Below are 20,314 nucleotides of genomic sequence, written 5' to 3'. Positions count from 1 at the left end.
GTTCTGCCTTCTGAACCATGCTCTGCTCTTTTAACTTCCATACCGGTGAGTTTTGGGTAATATGTAGAGAGTGATATTCGTGTCTTAAAATTGTGACTTTGTATCTGCATCTGCCTTTCAATATTTATTTTTTTTAATTTTACTAAGCTGTAAATAGTAAACATGTGTCTGCTTCATAAAGCACCATCCAAAACATGCTGTCTTCTGTCTCCAGGTAGATCATCAGAGGAAACTGGTTATTATCAGTGGGCAATAGTTAAAAAAAAAAAAAAGAACCTATCGTTGTGGATGTGTGCAAATACCTCCTCTTTCTGGGCAGTGCATTGGTGTAAATGTTCCTATTCTAGGTTCTGAAAGTAAAATTTAGACACAAACATTCACTGGTTCTGCACCTGTGAATAAACTGGGTATAAACCAAGTTGTGCACCATGATTAGGATGTGGGTGAAGGTGATGATGCAGAGCCGGGAGAAGTCCTTGAAGATAACCACCCAGCCTGACCACACCTTATGCAAAAGGTGACGTTGCTCGCTATGCGTTTGCACTCCTTAGAAAGAATGAGGCATCACAAGTTGAAAATACTATCCCAGAGGAACCACAATGGCCCCTTTAAAAAGTACCTCTTCAGTCACCCAGAACTCTTCTTTCCCCGACTTCAGAAGAGGTGAAAGAAGGAAGCTTGAGTTCAACATGAAGGTCATACACCCTCACTCTACAGAGAAGGACTAATATACCCTGTGCTTAGCAAACAGACCAAACTAATATCTTCATTCAGTTAAGTGTTTGTACAAGGAAGTTACTGAAACTCACTGTTCGTGAGAATGTTCCCTCCCCACCTTACCTGCAGGAAGGTAGTTACTGACTTCCTCCCCAAGTCTTCTGCAGTAGCCCAGCTCCCCAACTCTACAGCAAAGCTGGCCAAGGCTCCTGACCCTGTGCCCTGGGGAAATCACTTCTCTCTGAGCTACCTGCCCGGGGGGGCAGCGTGGGGGTGAGGATGGCCTGGATTACATGTCTAAAGAGGGCTTACAGGTTTGAAGTGTAGTCACTCAGTCGTGTCTGACTCTTTGCAACCCCATAGACTGTAACCCGCCAGGCTCCTCTATCCATGGAATTCTCCAGGCGAGAATACTGGAGTGGGCTGCCATTTCCTTCTCCAGGGGATCTTCCCAGCCCAGGGATTGAACCTGGGTCTCCTGTATTGCAGGTGGATTCTTTCCCATCTGAGCCACCAGGGAAGCCCAGGCTTACAGGTTGTACTAGGATAACTGTTCAAAGCAGGTCTCAAAAAGCACTGAGCCGCCAAAGATCTCATCCATGTGCCATGACTAATCTTCATGCACTCAATCACAGTGCAAAGTGTATTCACAGAATAAAGCAGTACACTTTAGGTAAAGATCAGGTTTCCAGACCACAGGAAACGTAAAGCATAGAAGTGCAGACTACAGCACAGGCATTCTGGAGAAGAATCCACCTCGGTCTATCTAGACTCTAAGTTCATACATCCTCCCATGATCCATGTATCCCGTTCCTAGACATACGTCCCCATCACTCCTCCCACAGGTCTGATAGGGCACGATGAGGGTGTGCCCTACAGACCTGTGCCTGGAGCTGGAGGAAAAGATAAGACAGGAATGATGTCTAGGTAAACATAGCAAGATTAATCATAAGATGATAGTGCTGAGTTCAAAAACAGTAAAAGATAGTAAAAGCTAGCATACAATATGAACTTAAGACATGAACAAATGTCCTCATGTGCTATAATAACCATACACTCTATATGTGATGCCTGTGAAATGGTAAAAAACACTTAAAACAGTCTGTCACATTTTAAGCACTTAGTAAATATCAACTATTATTAGACAAAAAGATGGTCACAATATATTGTAAACCTTCTATTACAAACTTCATCTATGTATCCTCCTTTCTCCTAAAGGGCTTTCTTTTCCTCTATTAAAAAATGCATAAAAGAGATTAGAAAGTTATGTTTAAAAATGTTTACAGTGGTTACCTCTGAGGAGACTTGTATATGTGTTTTAGCTTGTTCTCCTTGCTCAGCTCTATTTCTACAATAAATAAACATATGTAACTTCAGAATTGTTTTTAGTCCTTAATGTCCCTTTCAGTATGATTCATGACACACAAAAAGTATAGAAATATCTCAAAAATGCACCCCATCAATGGGGAAATAGTTCTATCATGGTACAAGCCGACAGCAGAATATTTTATAGCCACTTTTTGTCAATGTGGGAAACAGCATACTGTTGTGTGGAAAAAAGCAGGCACTGGAATTGCACATGTAAGATATGAAAGGACGCAGACAACAGTGGTCAGCAGAATGGGTTCTGGAGCCGGCCCACTCCCTGGTCACATCCTGCCTGCAGGATAACATGACTGCCTCCCTGAGCCTCGGTCCTCATCTGCAAGATGGAGACGACAGCGCCTCTCATGAGGCTGCTGTAAGTAAATGCAAAATACGCACAACACACAGGAAAAAATATGTATAAGGTCCACTAGGAAATGTCTGCCTTCTGTTGACGGAGATTAAACCCCAATAAAGTTGATTCAAAAACACATGCACACACACAAAAGGTCACAATATTGTGTAATTTCATTTGCAAGAACTATCCAAAAGAGGTAAACTCTTAGAAATGGGAAGCGGGGCTCTTCCCTGGTGGCCCAGTGGCCAGGACGCCAAGCTTCCACTGCCGGTGCCTGGGTTCAAACCCTCGTCGGGGAACTAAGATCCCACAAGCCAGGCAGCATGGTTTAGAAAAGAAAATAGAAGAGCGCACTGGCGGTTGCCAGGGGCTGAGATACGGGAGAAGGGAGAGGAACTGCTGACGGGGCTGGGGCTTTACTGTGGTTGATGGGGGTTTGGGAACCAGGCAGAGGCTGTGGTTGCATGATGTGAATGTACTAAATGCAACTGGACTGATAGTTTTTAAAGGGTTAATTTTATGTTTATATAATTCTACTTATGTGGATTTCACCTCGGTGGGGGAAAACATGAACGCAAAACAACATTTGTCAGGAATACATATAAATTAATAAAATAAAATTATTAATAAATTAATGAAAATACATAGTCATAAAGGTTCAAAGGGGGAAAAGAATGATTAAGGGGATTAAGTATAAGCACAAGCCAAAAAATAATGTGACGCAGCATAACTCAAAAACAAGCCCTGCTGACAGTGTGTTCCCTGAACAGACTCTGGCGTGGTTTAACCTTCATCACCTGGGGCCAAAACACTGTCTTGGTCTGCTGCCACTTCCTTTTCAAAAAAGTAATGGTATTCACCTCTATTCTTCATTTTGCCATTTGCTGTTTTTACCTACTGGTGTGTATCTTGGAGCTCTCCTCATGTTAGTACATATCATCTTTTGTCACTGCTTCAAAGCGCTACAGATGTATTAATATCAAGATCCAAACACTTTTAACTTGCTTTATTTGATCATACATGGTATTTTGCCCTTGAGCATACATAGCATGCCAGTTAATGACAGTTTCATAAAGAAAAGTTAAACATGATATGCAACTGCCTATACCAAACAAAACCCTGACATACGGTTAGCTTTTAGAGCTAGCTTATATGCATCCTTCAGAGACAAATGCCTCCCACAAATCATTAATGCTACAACCAAACAGCCAAGGGTGCAATGATTTTCCCCCCACCTCCACTCCCACACCCTCCAAACTGAGGCTGATCTGATCTGATCTCATAGGGGAATAAAAAAAAAAAAATCTTAGCTGGATAGGAGCTCATTGTATGATTCTTTGACCCAAGATGGCCCTTCCCTAAGCCCAGGGACTGGCCCAGCCTGGCTGCTTGGTATTAAGTTTAAAGGCTTGGAATTCGTTCAGAGGATACACTCAGTGTCAGCAACAAATCCATGAAGTTCACCTTGGAGCTTCTGGCTCCTCTGACAACCATGCCAAAAACGCTACCATTTTTTCTGGATCTGTTTTCCAAATCCCAAACACCAACATGTTTACCTGCTCGTGTGTATCGAACAGAGTTCTCTGGGGTTTTGTTTTCATCAAAATAAACTGGTATAAAAGCCTGCCCTTTTTAATAATTAGTCACAAATGTCAGTTGCCCCAAAGTGACACAGGATGGACACACTTGAGATTTGGAGAAGGAAATGGCAACCCACTCCAGTGTTCTTGTCTAGAGAATCCCAGGGACGGGGGAGCCTGGTGGGCTGCCGTCTATGGGGTCACACAGAGTCGGACACGACTGAAGTGACTTAGCATAGCATAGCAGCTGGAAACAATCACACAGGGAAAACACACATACACTCAAGGAAACAGCCCCTTCTGGGCTTAAGGAAAGGCAGGCATTTTAGAAACCTAAAATAAGCCATTTATCAGAGGCAGGGTGGGGGTGGGGGGTGGGGATGGGGGGTTGGGGGTGTAAAGGTCATCCCTGAGGTACCAGGGTGGAGGACAGAACCACCTCTCACAGGCGCTGCCTCCTGTTCTCATAGGACCTGCCAGCAAGAAGGGTCTGTTCCGAGGCCAAGGGCTATCTGGCATCTCTAAGGTTTGGGCAGTTATACAATACAATTATTTTTTTTTGCATAGCATCCCTCCCACGGGGCATTCCAATAAGCTTGACAAAGGGAGTCATTCATAGACTTGATAAAAGCAAAGCAAGGAAAACTTTGTAACCAGGAGAAAAGATGGGAAATAAACAGTGGAGAGGAGGAAAGGGCCCCCAGGCTTCCCTCAGAGGCTTTCATCTCCCCACCCGACACGTGGGCTGAAGCAATAAGCGAGAGGGATGCAAGGGAGAGCGAATAAAGTCAGAGGGTGACAGAGAACTGGCCTCCCACCTTCCTGAGAAGGTACATCCTCACTGCTGACAAACAGTGAAACTGTCCCCTGCCAACTGACCTGAGATTGGTTTGGATTTTTGTTTTTGTTTGGGGTTTTCTGAGGCCAGCTATTTACTCTACTTGTTAAATAATAAACACAAGTTACAAAATGTTTTCCTAATTTATGACTTACCAGCCTGCTTTACTCTGACAGAAACAGAAGTGTGTCTACACACCAAGGCAAAAGTTGTGTTTGGCTGCTAAAAGATCTCCTTGGAATTCCGACAAGACATTCCTGGGTCTGGGCACTCTGCTGCTGCTGCTGCTAAGTCGCTTCAGTCGTGTCTGACTCTGTGCGACCCCATAGACGGCAGCCCACCAGGCGCCCCTGTCCCTGGGATTCTCCAGGCAAGAACACTGGAGTGGGTTGCCATTTCCTTCTCCAATGCATGAAAGTGAAAAGTGAAAGTGAAGTCGCTCAGTCGTGTCCGACTCTTCGCCACCCCATGAACTGCAGACCACCAGGCTCCTCCGTCCATGGGATTTTTCAGGCAAGAGTACTGGAGTGGGGTGCCATTGCCTTCTCCGCTGGGCACTCTAGAAGGAGCTAAATGTCTTTTTTTCAGGGAGGTGAGCCATCTAATGAAGAGAAGAATCACTGTTCTTAACTGGAGCAGAGTGAAAGTTGCTCAGGCATGTCCCACTCATTGGGACCCCATGGACTATATAGTCCATGGAATTCTCCAGGTCAGAATACTGGAGTGGGTAGCCTATCCCTTCTCCAGCAGATCTTCCCCACCTAGTAATCGAACCAGGTTTCCTGCACTGTAGGCGGATTCTTTACCAACTGAGCTATCAGGGAAGCCCTTACAGATATGCGCGTCTTTAGGCTGAGAAACATTATAGGTTGCCTTCAAAAGAAGACATGATCCAGGTGCTTTCAACCTTCTAAAAGCAAAGCCCATTTCACCCCAGCACCTCTTATCCACAGATGAGCTTGTGAACAAGAGAAAACCCTCCTCTCCCGAGCAGGTGTCTCAGCCAGGTCTCCCTAGCTGGGCAGCTACCTACACAGCCCACCCCTTCTAAGTCTGAAGTCTGAAGTGTAGTCGCTCAGTCGTGTCCAACTCTTTCAATCCCATAGACTGTAGCCCACTAGGCTCCTCTGTCCATGGAATTCTCCAGGCAAGAACACTAGAGTGGGTTGCTATTTCCCTCTCCAGGGGATCTTCCCAACCCAGGGATTGAACCTGGGTCTCCTGCACTGCAGGCAGATTCTTTACCATCAGAACCACCAGGGAAACCCAACCCCTTCAGGGTGCTAGGAAGTATCCCCCAGTCCAGGTGCTGCAGAGGAGTGGGAGGGGACAGCTGACTGGGAGGAGGGATGAGGTCAGCTCCAGCCCTGGGTTCTCAGCAATAGCAGATGCACTGTGGCAGGTAAAGGAGACTTCTCTCGGGCCTGCCAGGGCTGTCCTGCCACAAGGCACTTCCTATCAATCTGAACCAACTGCCAAAACCCAACTTGGGGATGTGTTTCACTGCAACTTAACCAATATTTTCAAAAGCATCCCATTCTTCCAGCTTATCTAAGAACATTCCATAAAGGAAGCCTGGAAAGTAATATATTGGAATTCCTTAAGTCACATGGGAATGTGTTCCATTACAGATCTACCTTGTTCAATTTCCTACTGGCCTTCATATACAGAATGAATGAAAAAAATATTTCTTTCATTAATATAGTCAATGAATAATATAGAGATATGGATATAGATAGGCATCAAAGCCAGCCCAGGAAACAAATGTGCTCTATAAAAGAAAATGCATCAATTACTGATTTTAATATCAAATCCATGTTAGCATCACAACTTAGAAAAAGCTTACTAGAAGCAAATCACTTAAATTCTCTCCACTTTGAAAATACAATATGTATAGGGACAATATGAGCTTCTCTGGTGGTTCAGACAGTAAAAAAAAATCTGCCTGTAATGTGGGAGTCTGGGGTTCGATCCCTAGCTCAGGAAGATCCCCTAGAGAAGGAAATGGCAACCTACTCCAGTATTCTGCCTGGGAAATCCGAGCGATAGAGAAGCTTGGCAGGCTAGGGGTCCCAAAGAGCTGGACATGACTAAGTGACATACGTTTTCACTTTCACTTTTTCATAGGGATAATAAAACATAATACTGTGTCATCATTAAGGAGGAAATATACGGAAGTCACTCTTGCTGATGGGCATCCCGACAAAGCAGGGATTGAAAGAGCACCAGCCCACACAAGGGGAAGAGGGTGCCACAGACGAGCCCTGAGCTCTGCCCCAGAAAGCCTTTCTCTGGAATCGGCGGCACTGCCGCTGTCACTGACACAAGTCCCGCAGGACAGAGAGGACTGTGTTTCGTTTGTACAGAGGGTCCTGCAGCCTGGCCTGAATGTCCACAGTAGGCAAGTGACTTGTACAGAGCCACCAAAGTGGAGAAAATTCCCAAAAGGACGTCTTGGGAAAGTTCACTTTCACAGCATCAACATGTATCATCTTTCCTGGGAAGCTGACCAGTCAGGTCAAAGTCCTACCACCAAAAATGATGACCGTGGGATACACAGGCACCACACGTACCAACATGAAGGCAGGGGAGCCCTCGTCCTCTGCCCACCAGTCCTCCCCAACACTCCCAAAAGAGGGTGAGCAAAAACAAGGGCCAACTCAACTTAAAAGACACGACCATACTGACAGAAACTTCCCATCGTGAGCCTGGAAGGCCTGAGACAAAATCAGGAAGTGTCACGTTTCTCCAGAGGTAATTCCACACAGAGAGCAGACAAGAGCAGAGGACAGACTTTTCCTCCCCCGCCAATCCCCCCAAAAAGTAAAATAAGTAAAAACAGATCCCAGAAGGTCTGAAAGGGAGGTGGGAAAGCCTGAACTGGACACTCTCAGAACAGTCAAAAGATTGATGTCCATTCAGCCTCTCAGCAAATAACCACCAGCTCCTGCCAAGTGGCAAGAACCCTGTTGAATGTTACTCAGGATATAAAACATGGGACAAGCATGTTTCCTCTTCTCAAGGATTTGAAAGTTACCAGGGAAAATAAACTTTATGCCCACACAGCTGCATTACCCAGTTGTAGGTGATTTTCCCTAAGAACTGAATAAATCAAGAGTTTGGGATAGGCATTTGGGTTGAAACCTGAATGATGCATGTAACTTACATAGCAGAAAAAAAAGAGAGAGAGACTAGCACTCTAGAAAGTAGCCAAAGGAGCAATGAAGGCAAAAAGGTGGGATGAACCATTTATTTTCAGGAAGCAAAAAATACAACAGGTGAAAAGTAATGAAAGGAAAAAAAAACAAGGATGAAATACTGAAACAGGTCACTAGCAGGGCTGGAAGTAAGAGGAGCAGAGATGTATCAGGGCAACTGACATCACCTACTATGATCACTGACTGCCCTACCTTCAAAGTGAAATCAAACAGAGAGGCATAAAATGTGGGATGATGACAGCTTTTGTCTGTTCCTTTTCCATCAAGTACTATTTGTTTAGGAGAGAAGAGGTATCCAATTAGTCTAAGAGATGTGCAATGATCCCAGGTATCCAGGAAGGTAACACCAGTCCTCGGCGGTGGGGGAGGGGGAGCACTATCGCCTTGGCCAGGCAAACTCCCAATTCTCTTACGACCTATGTGGTATTTAAAGCACCTTAGAGCTTCCCTGGAGGCTCAGACAGTAAAGAATCTGCCTGCAAAGGGGGAGACTTGGGTTGGGAAGATACCCTGGAGAAGGAAATGGCTACCCATTCCAGTATTCTTGCCTGGAGAATCCCATAGACAGAGGAGCCTGGCAGGCTACATTCCATGGGATTGCAAAGTTGGACACAACCAAGCGACTAACACTAACTATAGCACCTTGGTAGACCAAACATGTCTTTCTGTGTCCAGTAAGTGAAAAGAATTTTTTCAAAATTTTAAATGTGTTCAGATCTTTTCCTGTACACTTAACTCTCAATTTGTTGCTTCCCTGGTGGCTCAGATGGTAAAGAGTCTGCCTGCAGCATGGGAGACCCGGGTTCGATCCCTGGGCCAAGAAGATCCCCTGGAGAAGGAAATGGCAACCCACTCCAGTATTCTTGGCTGGAAAATCCCGTGGATGGAGGAGCCTGGTAGGCTACAGTCCATGGGGTCGCAAAGAGTCAGACATGACTAAGCGACTTCACTTTCTCAACTTGTTGGTCAGCTGCCTTGTAAAGTACAGTAAGTCCCCTACATACAAATGAGATCAGTTCTAAGGGCATGTTCGGAAGTCCAACAAAGTTAGCTAGGTACCCAACTAACACAATTGGCTATATAGTACTGTAATAGGTTTATAATATTTTTCACCCAAATAATACATAAAAACAAACACAAAAAACAAATATTCTTAATCTGACAGTACAGTACCTCAAAAAGGACAATAATACAACAGCTGACACACAGGGTCAACACTGAGTGAACAGAAAAGAGTCACTGACTGGAGGAGGGGGAGGAGATGGTAGAGCTGAAGGACCGTCAGCAGGAGGAGCCGGAGGGCAGGCAGCAGTCATACTCAGCCTGATGTTGCCAGAACGTATATTCACATCTTTCAAAGTTCTCAACTTGAAGGTTCACACGTAGGGGACTTACTGTGTAGCTTAGTCATGACTAGGAGGACTTCCACCGCACAGTGAGATGGCCCGTGGCCTTGTCCCTTCCTTCCAGGGGAGGGGAGGGCTTTTCCTATGGCTCCTTTTACTTCCCTCCCTCTTACATCACAGAGTTGTTTGTAGGTCTCTGTCTTTCCACTGTCCAAACCCAATGTCTGGCAGAAAGATGCCCTCAGCTACAGAAGAAAACTTATCTAGCCCATCCCTCATCTTTTCTCTGAGTGGTCTGTAGCAAGCTAGCACTCCCCTCTCAATGCAAAAGCTCTGGTCTCTCAACTGCTTTCCTAGCAATCTTGGCACCACCTAAAGATGCAGCCTTAGGAACATAAGTAGCCATTTCTTAGGGTCAACCTTTAAATTGATGAGACTTCACAGGGAGCCCTCCGGACTCTCACTTACTTTGATGTCTTGATGGAGGACAAGTCAAGTTTCCTTCACCTGCTTTCCTTGCTTACATACCTATTGCTAATTCTAATTGACTTGTTTTCTTTAAACTTTATCATGTAAGCATGATGTGCTTATCTTATTGTGCAATGCACCTCGGAACATGCTGGCATGCTATGGAGTACTCACAAAGAAAAGAAGTGAAGTCTTCGTTTCCTTGCATACTTGAACAATCGTGACAATCAATGTTTCTCTTTGTTAACAGGTTTCACTGTGAGAAAAAGTAATGGGATGAAACTAAACAGCTCAATTAGCAACGGCAATAGATGCCAAAGAAAGCGTCTCGGCAGATCATTGACGGTGGCGCAGCTGGCTTACCAGGTGAGAATTCTGGGACGAAGAGAAAGCCATTCTAAGCTGTACAACAACGATGGTTAAGAGTATGGACTTTGAAGGAAGAGAAACTAAATCTGTCCTTGGCAAATCTGTGTAATCTTAAGCTTCGGTTTCCTCATTGGCTTGATATGTGAACTAAATAAAATACGCATGTAAAGTCCTGGGCAGAGCGGCCACTAATACAACACTGATGGAGTGCTGATGACCAACAACATGGATTCAGAGCTTTTTCCCTCAGAGATGACACATACAGGCAATGCCAAGGGAGGCGTCGAAGTCAAAGGCAAGGCATTTCTACTGCATCAAGAAAAACAGTCCATCAAATGAAAGCCAGTATTTCTAGGGAAAGTGCTGGTTCTAAACTCGTCTCCACTAAACGCTTTAGTTTCTTCCAGATTAAAAAAAAAAAACTTTTTATTTAAATTGTCAAAGATAATATAATTGTAGTTGTGGGTAACGGAGGGAATTAAGACAATATACCCTGCCTCACTCACCAAATAGCGCCTCCAATTAAATCTAGGCTACAGAGAAGAGGTTGTATTTTTAAATGAAGGACCACCTTACATACAAAAATATTTTTCCAGTAGAAAGTTAAAATCTTTGACTTCAAATGCTGATCTAGGAGACGGAGTCAGAAATAATGGTTCCTCCTGCTTCCCAAATCCATTTCTTTTGTACTGAAATTATTTGTTGAGTTGGTTAAATCATAATGAACTGCGGTTGATTTCGGAGGAAAGGGAACATGCGAGCAGGATGATGAGAAGTAAAAAAATTCCACTACAACCAGGATATCTTTGTTTAAAGGCACAAGTTGATTAAATTCACATCCTGTGGTCCTTTGTTGAGTTTTCAGAACAATGGTAAATGTAGTTACTGGGAAAACAGAAAAACCATTGTTCCTTTTCATTAGTTCTCTTCCTTGTCAAAAGTTTAAACACTGATTGTCTAAAAGTCTACAGCTTATAGTCAAGATAAAAGCATGATGTTAAAACATGCACATCAAAAAGCTAAACATAGATTCATACATACACATACATATATATGCAAATATTCAACTAATGTTAGCATTTAAACCATGTTTGTATAGACAGTACTAAACTTCAGAAGTTGTCTTTATGAAGAGAATTATCAAGTTTCATCAAAACATTAGCTCTATCTCTCACCACAATTCTGCCTTGGAACAAACTTCACAACACACAGTGGATGGCGGGAATGTCAGAAGTTGGAGTTGCAATCCCTTCCTTCAGAATTCTAACAATAACGATATGATATGCTGACGTGGAGAAAAGGTGATCAGCACTGAGTCTTAGTTACACAGCTCCGCTAGAGAATGACCTCACTGGGATGTAATCGGTTCCCTGTTTTCTCCTGGAGACTTTCTAAGTTCCTTCAAGGTCAACCCTCAAAGGGAGCTCCTCTTTATATTACCAAGATGTAGCAATGCCTGGCACACACCTGAGCTGAGCAAACACCAAATAAATAGACTGAGGATAATCAACCCACCCTCTGATCAAGTAAAAGCAGGGAGGTGTATAAATTCTGAACTTTGGCCAGCTCAAGTTGGCTCAGGTCTTTCTATACAGAACAGACTCATTCCCATCCTCTTCTTTGGATCCTGAGAACCATCATCCCACTTTCTATAACACGTGAGGAACAATCTTCTTAACCCATAAGGCCTCTAACCACCAGGCAAGGGATTCCAGGATATTACAGGCGTGTTTAAAAAGTAGGATATCTGCACAGGTTAGTTTTGTTTTCTTTTAAACGTTTAACGGCCTGCTGTTTTGGCTGAATTTTTTAGTCCGGTTTCAATGTTGGGAAGTACGTGAGCAAAGCTCTATAAATTTCTCTCTTCTATAACGAAAGGTCTTTGAGTCCACTGACAGAATTCTGTGTTCTCTACGGCTGTCAACATTTCAGCATTAATGTTAGTAACTTTCTTAAACCTCCCAAAGCCCCATCATTGATTTAGGTAGATGACAGGCCATGAGAACTGCTGCTTTACGCAAATAGTCACTGACTGAATTTTGGGGTACTTTGTATGACAAAGAAAGAAATCTATTAAAACATTTGTTATATATGAAACAGCTACTACTAGAATAAAAGGCTTGATAAATAAGGGCTTGATAAAATCACGAGATCTATTTTAATGATTATTTTAATGAATATTAAAGTTTACTAAATGGCAGTGGATTTTCTAAGTCATTGGATACTCAATTATCCATATCAATGGAAGGGTAACTGGTATGGAAAATATAAATAATATTGCTGTATACCTGAAACTAACACAGCATTGTAAAGCAAGTATACTCCAATAAAAAGTTTTTCTAAAAAAAGAAAATATAAATAATAAAAACAGTCTTCACATACTGACAACTTTCTATGTCAAACAAGGGTAACTGAAGCTGCCTCACTGGGCTAATGTGAAGATTACATGGACCATGAAAAGTATTATATCAGGGGTTGACATAATAGCTCCTCAGTGCTAACTGTCACTATTATAATCACCTTTATTATTATATTACTTATTATGCATTCTTATTGTTGTTGTGGTTTAGTTGCTAAGGTGTATCTGACTCTTTCACGACCCCATGGACTGTAGCCCACCAGGCTTCTCTGTCCATGGGATTTCCCAGGCAAGAATACGGGAATGGGCTGCCATTTCCTTCTTCAGGGGATCTTCCCAACACAGGGACTGAACCAGCATGTCGGGCATTGCAAGCAAATCCTTTACCACTGAACCACCTGGGAAGCCTCATTATGCATTATATTATCCTGCAAAGCCAATATGATGGTCTCGATTTGGATGATGAAACACTGTGAAGCCCAATAAGGCCCAGACACTGGCTCGCAGTCTCAAACTTGGTAAATGATGCCAATGAGATCCAAGCCAAGTTGGCGTAATGTGCAAGTTCTAGCTCTAATGTCACGTGATGTTGCTTCTAAAGTACGGACCTTTCTTCTGGAAGTTAACTCCTTGTCATGATAGTTTGAAAATCCTAAAGGCAGACGACACAACAAAAGCTGAGGAGGCAAAGGGAACCCTGGAAAAAGCGGAGACTCTGCAACCAGATGTCACTGGGTTCAGATCCAGCGGTGTGATCTTCAAAAGGTGATGCGATCACCCAAGCCTCTGCTTCCTATTTGTAAAATTGGGATAATTATACCAATCCTGGCAGGAATAAGCTAAAGATACAATATAAAGCACATAAAGTACTTGGTCCAGTCCTCAGCACACAAGGGGTGCTCCACAGATTGGTATCAAAATCATCCCATTGACTTGAATCACTTTTACAAGTACTTAAGTCTTCATGGTATAGAGAAAATTTTAAAATCTCCCAGAATTTTAATTTTCAATATTTTTTTCCAAAGATAACTGTATCTCACAGAGTATAAAATAAAATTCTCCCTCAAGACTCAAGTAACTTTTATTACCCCTAATTTTTCTTTGGTCATATGTAAGTTTTGTTATTTTACACACATATGAAGAAAGAAAGTGATACAGTCACCTATTCTATACATAACTGTACTTATGCCAAGCTTTGGTGCTTTCAAAGGAGAATGAAAAGAATGTAATAAAAAACTAAACCAAAATAGAAAAGAATGGGAAATTCTTAAAACACACACACCAAGTCCATTTTCCTAAGCACTATCTTGCTGCAAAGTAACTGATAAAAGGCCTCTACACATACACTACATACACGAGCATCAAAAAAAAAAATAAACAATGGGACATGTCACCAAAAGGAAAGATAGCTAAACTTTTTTTTTTAATCCAGTAATCAGATGAACAGTCAAATATAATAAAACATGTACGAAAATCCACTTTATTGTTTCACAAAATGAAAACCCAAAGAAAGCACATTTATAAACGTACTCTAAAGCCAGGTACTGGGTGATTTCCAGCTCCCCACCAAAGCAATCAAATACAGATTAGCATGCCTATCAGCTAAGACCAGGCTGTCAAAATGCAAGCTTTAAATTACACATGGCCTTACCAGAAAGTATTTAAAAGATTTTTCTCCTAAATAATAAAGAGTATTGTGCATACTGTAATAAAATAATGTTTAATTTTGCTTATGTGCTAAAAGGCATTTTTAAAAGCAGATTAAAACACAGAATTCAAGACCACCAGAAGAAACATCCCCAAATGAAAGAAAACCACTTGGCTGTCTTTTCCAAAGGCAAATATGTTGTTCGTCTTTCTCTGACCCAACAAAAATTCCTACAAAATGATAATCAAACAGGAGCTTAAGTGCTGCCTTGCAAATCAGATTACATTTCAAGTGGTCTGAGGGCAAACTAAGATGGCATTTTATGAGCATGGTTCTGATTTTTAAAAGTAACAGGGAAACTGCTCTTCGAGGACTGGGAGACACGGGCACCAAATTAAGGACCCAGGCATTCAACAGTTACTGAAATGTTCAGCCTGCCAGCCTTTACTTGAAAGAGAAGGAAACTGGGGTCAAGGAGGGAAGAAAACAAGGAAAAGAAGGTGTGGGTAGATAATAAATAGTGACTCTTAGGAAGTAGACAGAGTGGCTTAGAGAAACCTTCCAGAACTATTAATATCTGGTCACCTTTGAAACACTGGAGCACCAAACACCTAATGAAATTAAGAAGGACCAGACACTCTTCCCAATGTGTGCAGAAAAGATACAGTTAAGATTAAACTATTCACATAGGAAAATGAGCTATTCCAGGAGTTTCAGGTTCCAGGTATATTTTTCATAACTTCACCATCATTACATAAACAAGATGAACTATTTCACAGCACTTTCAAGTTGGCAGAAAAGGCAAGACCGTATCTCATGATCCAGGCATCAATATTTCAGAACTGAAGACAATTTACAACTAAGACAGGGCAGAAACTTTCCCAACTTACGTTCCATATGGAAAAAGGAAGGCTGCATCCCAGGGAAGTATTTACTGACTTAAATGAATAAACTGCTTTTAAAGCACACCATAAAGTATATATTTTTTAACAACAACAAAAAAAGTGCATTACTAAGGATTACATACTAGACTGGTTACTTACCTAGGAGTAATGTTACATAGGTTCCAGCCACATCCAAGTTTTCTTCCCAGGAGGGAGCTCGAGATGCTACACCCGTACCTGCGGAGGGCGCCTGAGTTTAAGGCAGCAGTTTATAGGCTGGGAGATGTCCTATGCAGCCACTAGGTAAAATTTGGATTCTCAACCTTTGGGATTAAAATTGAGAACCAGAGAATCCGGCAGTTAGTAGCCAAAGCTATGGCTAAAGAGGAAAAGAGAAGCTGAAAGAGCCATAAGGGTTATGAATGAGCCAAAATCCTGACTCAGCAGAAGGTAGGAGAAGGCAGTTGTTTTACTTGCTAAGTCGTGTCTCACTCTTTGTGACCCTGGGGACTGTAGCCCACCTGGCTCTTCTGCCCATTGGGATTCTTGTCCAGGCAAGAATACTGGAGTGGGTTGCCATTTCCTTCTCCAGGGGATCTTCCCGATCCAGGGATTAAACCCACATGTCTAGCATTGGCAGGCGTATTCTTTACCATTGAGCCACGTGGGAAGCCCAGAGGAGCAGGTAAACACAAGCAAAAGCACACGCTTACTGACGGGCTACGTCACACCAAGGTTAGAGGATCTGGAATTGGGGAATCCCAAAATTCCTGCTGCTAAGGTCTTGTCCACTTCCAGGGTTCATGAGAACATGCTTGACTGCAATCCCCCAAGACCTAGAGGCTCAGTTTTTCCTGGGCAAAACCTGGGATGATGGATGAGACTCCTATCTCCCCATTCCCATATCTACTTTTATAAAGAATGCCCTGTAATGTGGGAGTAATTTTAACGAGTCCCCAGTCCTTCTAACCAAAAGGATATGTTAATCAATTTAGTTACACAGTATAGCCCAGACTTTTTACCAATTCTGAAATTCTTTCCATAAATTTGTCCATAGTAACACACTTCACAACATCTCACTTTTTTAGTTAATAAAGTGAAGCAACTTTGATTTCTTAAACTTGGGTGATAATTTTCCTCTTTTCAACCCATCACTACCCCATCCCTCCATCCACCATTTTCTCCTCCAGATCTTAGATATTGTAGGTCTCAGTCAAGTAGGAAATAAGGCAAGATGCTGCTGCTGCTGCTGCTGCTGCTAAGTCGCCTCAGTCATGTCTGACTCTGTGTGACCCCATAGATGGCAGCCCACCAGGCTCCCCCATCCCTGGGATTCTCCAGGCAAGAACACTGGAGTGGGTTGCCATTTCCTTCTCCAATGCACAAAAGTGAAAAGTGAAAGTGAAGTTGCTCAGTCGTGTCCGACTCCTAGCAACCCCATGGACTGCAGCCTACCAGGTTCCTCTGTCCATGGGATTTTCCAGGCAAGAGTACTGGAGTGGGGTGCCACTGCCTTCTGGGTCTAACATTCTTTTATCTTTAAGACCAGAAATGGAAGCAACTAAGAGGGCAGTTAATTAACATAACAAGTGGAGAAAATTTTCATGGTATCTATCAGAAGTACAAATGCAATGCCACAAGTCCCTGCAGTCCCACTTATGGATCTCCATCTACAGAAATACAGACCCCTGGAGACAACCAATGAGTTAACTGTTAAAGGACTGGTTATAATAGAAATGGACCCCAAACAGAAATAAATTGGCATGTTTTAAAGTGAAGTGGATCTGTAAGAAATGACCTAGAATGAAAGCTGTGAACATTTATAATATTTTACTATCAGTCAGTTCAGTTCAGTCGCTCAGTCGTGTCTGACTCTTTGTGACCCCATGAATCGCAGCACGCCGGACCTCCCTGTCCATCACCAACTCCTGGAGTTCACTCAGACTCACGTCCATCAAGTCAGTGATGCCATCCAGCCATCTCATCCTCTGTCGTCCCCTTCTCCTCCTGCCCCCAATCCCTCCCAGCATCAGAGTCTTTTCCACTGAGTCAACTCTTCACATGAAGTGGCCAAAGTACTGGAGTTTCAGCTTCAGCATCATTCCTTCCAATACATATAAAAATACATGCAAGTAAAATATACATGTAATATATATTATTTGTAGAAGTAAAGTCTGTAAGTTGTAGAATACGATGCACAGTTACCACATTTCATGTATAATATTTACATTTGAGAAAAAAATCGATGTGTATATTTATACACAGGAAAACAATGTGGAAGGATACACATCACACTGACCATACAGGCTATGGCTGGGAAATGAAACTGAGGGCTGTTATTTTTCACCAGCATGACACCTAAGTATTCATTGTATCTTTGTAATTTTAAAACTTTTTAAACAAAATAAAAAGTGCCAATGGGGATTTCATCCTTTTGTTCAAAATGCTATGAAATCCAGACTTAAAAGACCAAAACACTCAACCTTCAGATCATTAAATTAAATTCCTAGAGATTCATTTCTCCCATATATCCCTGAAATCAAAAAGCTAGTTCTACAAAAAGGTATTTAACCAATCTAGAAAATTCTCACTGCCAGTTCAAGGGTTGATATGAAAAGTCAATGTGAAATCTCAAAATCATTACTGTGCTCAAACACACCCACAAACAACAGGAAAGTTACTTACTCTTAACTTCCCTCTGTCCCAGAACTCTCTGTAAAATGTTTTCACTTTCCATCGGACAAGTACCAGATACCAGAATAAGGTGATCCATAACACCCAGAGGACAAAGACAAAGCAGAACAGATACTTCAAAGAAACAAACTGTAACAAAGACGTTAAGACTAGATTGTAAATGCATTCTGAGAATACGTAAGTGAGAAAAATACACACATGTTTTCTGTCCAGTAATCATCAAGTATGTTTGACTCTTGTGCACGCACGTGTGCTCTGTCATGTCCAGCTCTTTGTGACCCCATGAACTGTCGCCCACCAGGCTCCTCTGTCCAGAGAATCTCCCAAGCAAGAATACTGGAGCGGGTTGCCATTTCCTTCTCCAGGGGACCTTCCTGACCCAGGGATCAAACCCACGTCTCCTGCATTGGCAGGCTGATTCTTTACCACAGAGCCACCTGGAAAGTTCCAAAGTTTCACGTTTGACTCTCTGTATGTACCAGATTCTCAAGAAACAAATCACTTTTGCCAAGCAGGTATTAATCTAAGACTAGTTTATTTTTCTTTCTCCAAACAGAGTGTGAAAGTACTGGCAATGCGAAAATGTATCAATTTCCAAAAACATCAATTTATGCTTTTTATCTACAGTCCTGTCCCATTTAAACTTACACTCCTATGGCAAAATTCAAACAGCATCTACTTCTGGGCCATTATGTAATTGGTGATTTTTCCGCCTTTCCACCCACTTGTATTATCCAAACTTTCTATAATGACCATCTATTATTACTTACATGATATTTGGGAACTTTAAAATAAATAAAATTGGAGGTTTGTTGTTGTTGTTTTGTAACTCAGAGGTCTAGGTAATATCCTCTTCTAATGAGAAAAGGGTGTGAACCAGCCACATTTCCACATATCTTATCCAGTACAGATCTGTCACCCCTTTGGAATGAACAGCAAGCCACTTAATATTTAAATACCTAAAAAGATAACACCAGCCCTCTTTCCACATCTAAAAGCATATAATATCTTATGACAAGGGCTTTTACCAGAAAGACTTTTCAATTTAATAAATGGTATACATGCATACCTCCCATCCTTCTATGATTTCTATTAGTATATGATAAACTAAAGAAAGTGGGCAAATTCTGTTGATAACTATTAATGGGTTTCTAATATTTTTATCCTAATAGGCTGGCAATTCTTTTCTGAAAACTGATTTATAAAACAGGGAGTACAATATCACTGGATTGACTTCAAAGTAAAGAAACTTTCATGATTGTCTAGGCAACAATCTACCTTTAAACTGAGTGATACAGAGAAAACATTATTTTTAGAGCTGTGACAGACCTACTTCACTGACTTCTACATGGCAGGAGAAATAATTACATATGCATGCAAACAATCTATATTTTTAATGTGGTGCTGCTGAGTTTTAAGAAGGTCAGTCTGGAATAAAATACCTGAAGGCTAAAAAAGGATCAGCATTGCGCGCACACACACACGTACTTAACCCTCTGCCCTTCAAATGTTACATTAGAATAGATATGTTTAGATTTCTTAGCAAGTTATACATTTCTAAAGCCACTCTTCTTGCCAAAATGAATCTGATGGATGGTTCATACAACATATTAGCTTATGAAACCTGTAGTCAACCACACTAGAACCACCAGGGGGAAGGTAGTCAGGTAATTAGCTCCCCAATCACAAGTAAAAAACAAATGTTCAATGATTGACAAACACTGTGCATTCATCACCCTTGAGCTAAATAAAGCTGTTGTGGTAGACAATTTACAAAAGATGGCAATAAGAATTCCTCCCATCTCCATACACATGTTCCTTTTGCAATGTGATTTAACCATTCTTCCCAGCAAGCAGGGAAATCAACCTCCCTCTGGCCTGAGTCTAAGCTAGCCCTGTGATGTGCTCTGATCAACTGAAAGAGGCACCATGACGCTTCGTGACCACTAAGCCTAAGCCTCAAGGCCCCTGCAGCTCCACTCCAGCAATCCTGGAAAGCAACTACAGCCAAGGGATGAAGTACAGGTGGACTTCCTTGGGAAGGACTCAACGGAAAGAGAGGGCCAGCCACCCACTGGCACCAACCACAACACACACAATGAGGCCATCTTAAAATAGGTAGCCCCAGACCAGCCAGCCACGGACTATCCCTAGGTGAGACCAGCAGAACGGCCCAGTGCAGCCCAAATGGCCAATCCATGGAATTGTAAGCAAATAAAAAGGTCATTATTTTAAGACATTAAGTTTTGGGATGGTTTGTTACACAGTTATACACAACGGATGCAGAGACCGCGAGAATCCACACCTGGAGAACTGAGCCTTTCTGATGGTCAGAGACACCCTTGAAGGCAGAGCTTCAAATGCGGTGCCCAGCCCAGCAAGATACATCCACTGAAACTTTCTGGGAAAAGTTACATTGTCCCCACTTGCCTTGGTCCCTTGCTGAACCCCTGTGAACCTGAACAGTCCC

At 42.4% G+C, this 20,314-nt stretch overlaps 1 protein-coding gene across 7 annotated transcripts in view; it reads right to left on the bottom strand.

The window, feature by feature from the left end:
- Positions 1-20,314, bottom strand: part of STK39 (serine/threonine kinase 39) — a 320,485-nt gene that overhangs the window by 284,843 nt on the left and 15,328 nt on the right. Inside the window, exon 1 of one of the 7 annotated variants that reach the window (XM_055572352.1) lies at positions 15,310-15,447. The exons of the other annotated variants lie outside the window; for them this stretch is intronic. The gene's annotated coding sequence lies outside the window, so the exon portion shown is untranslated. Of the gene's footprint in view, positions 1-15,309; positions 15,448-20,314 lie in introns of those variants that run through there. 7 annotated transcript variants of the gene reach the window in all.

This window comes from Bubalus kerabau, chromosome 3, assembly GCF_029407905.1.
Source record: "Bubalus kerabau isolate K-KA32 ecotype Philippines breed swamp buffalo chromosome 3, PCC_UOA_SB_1v2, whole genome shotgun sequence".
NCBI lineage: Eukaryota > Metazoa > Chordata > Mammalia > Artiodactyla > Bovidae > Bubalus > Bubalus kerabau.
This window is presented reverse-complemented; position numbering and strand designations above follow the sequence as displayed.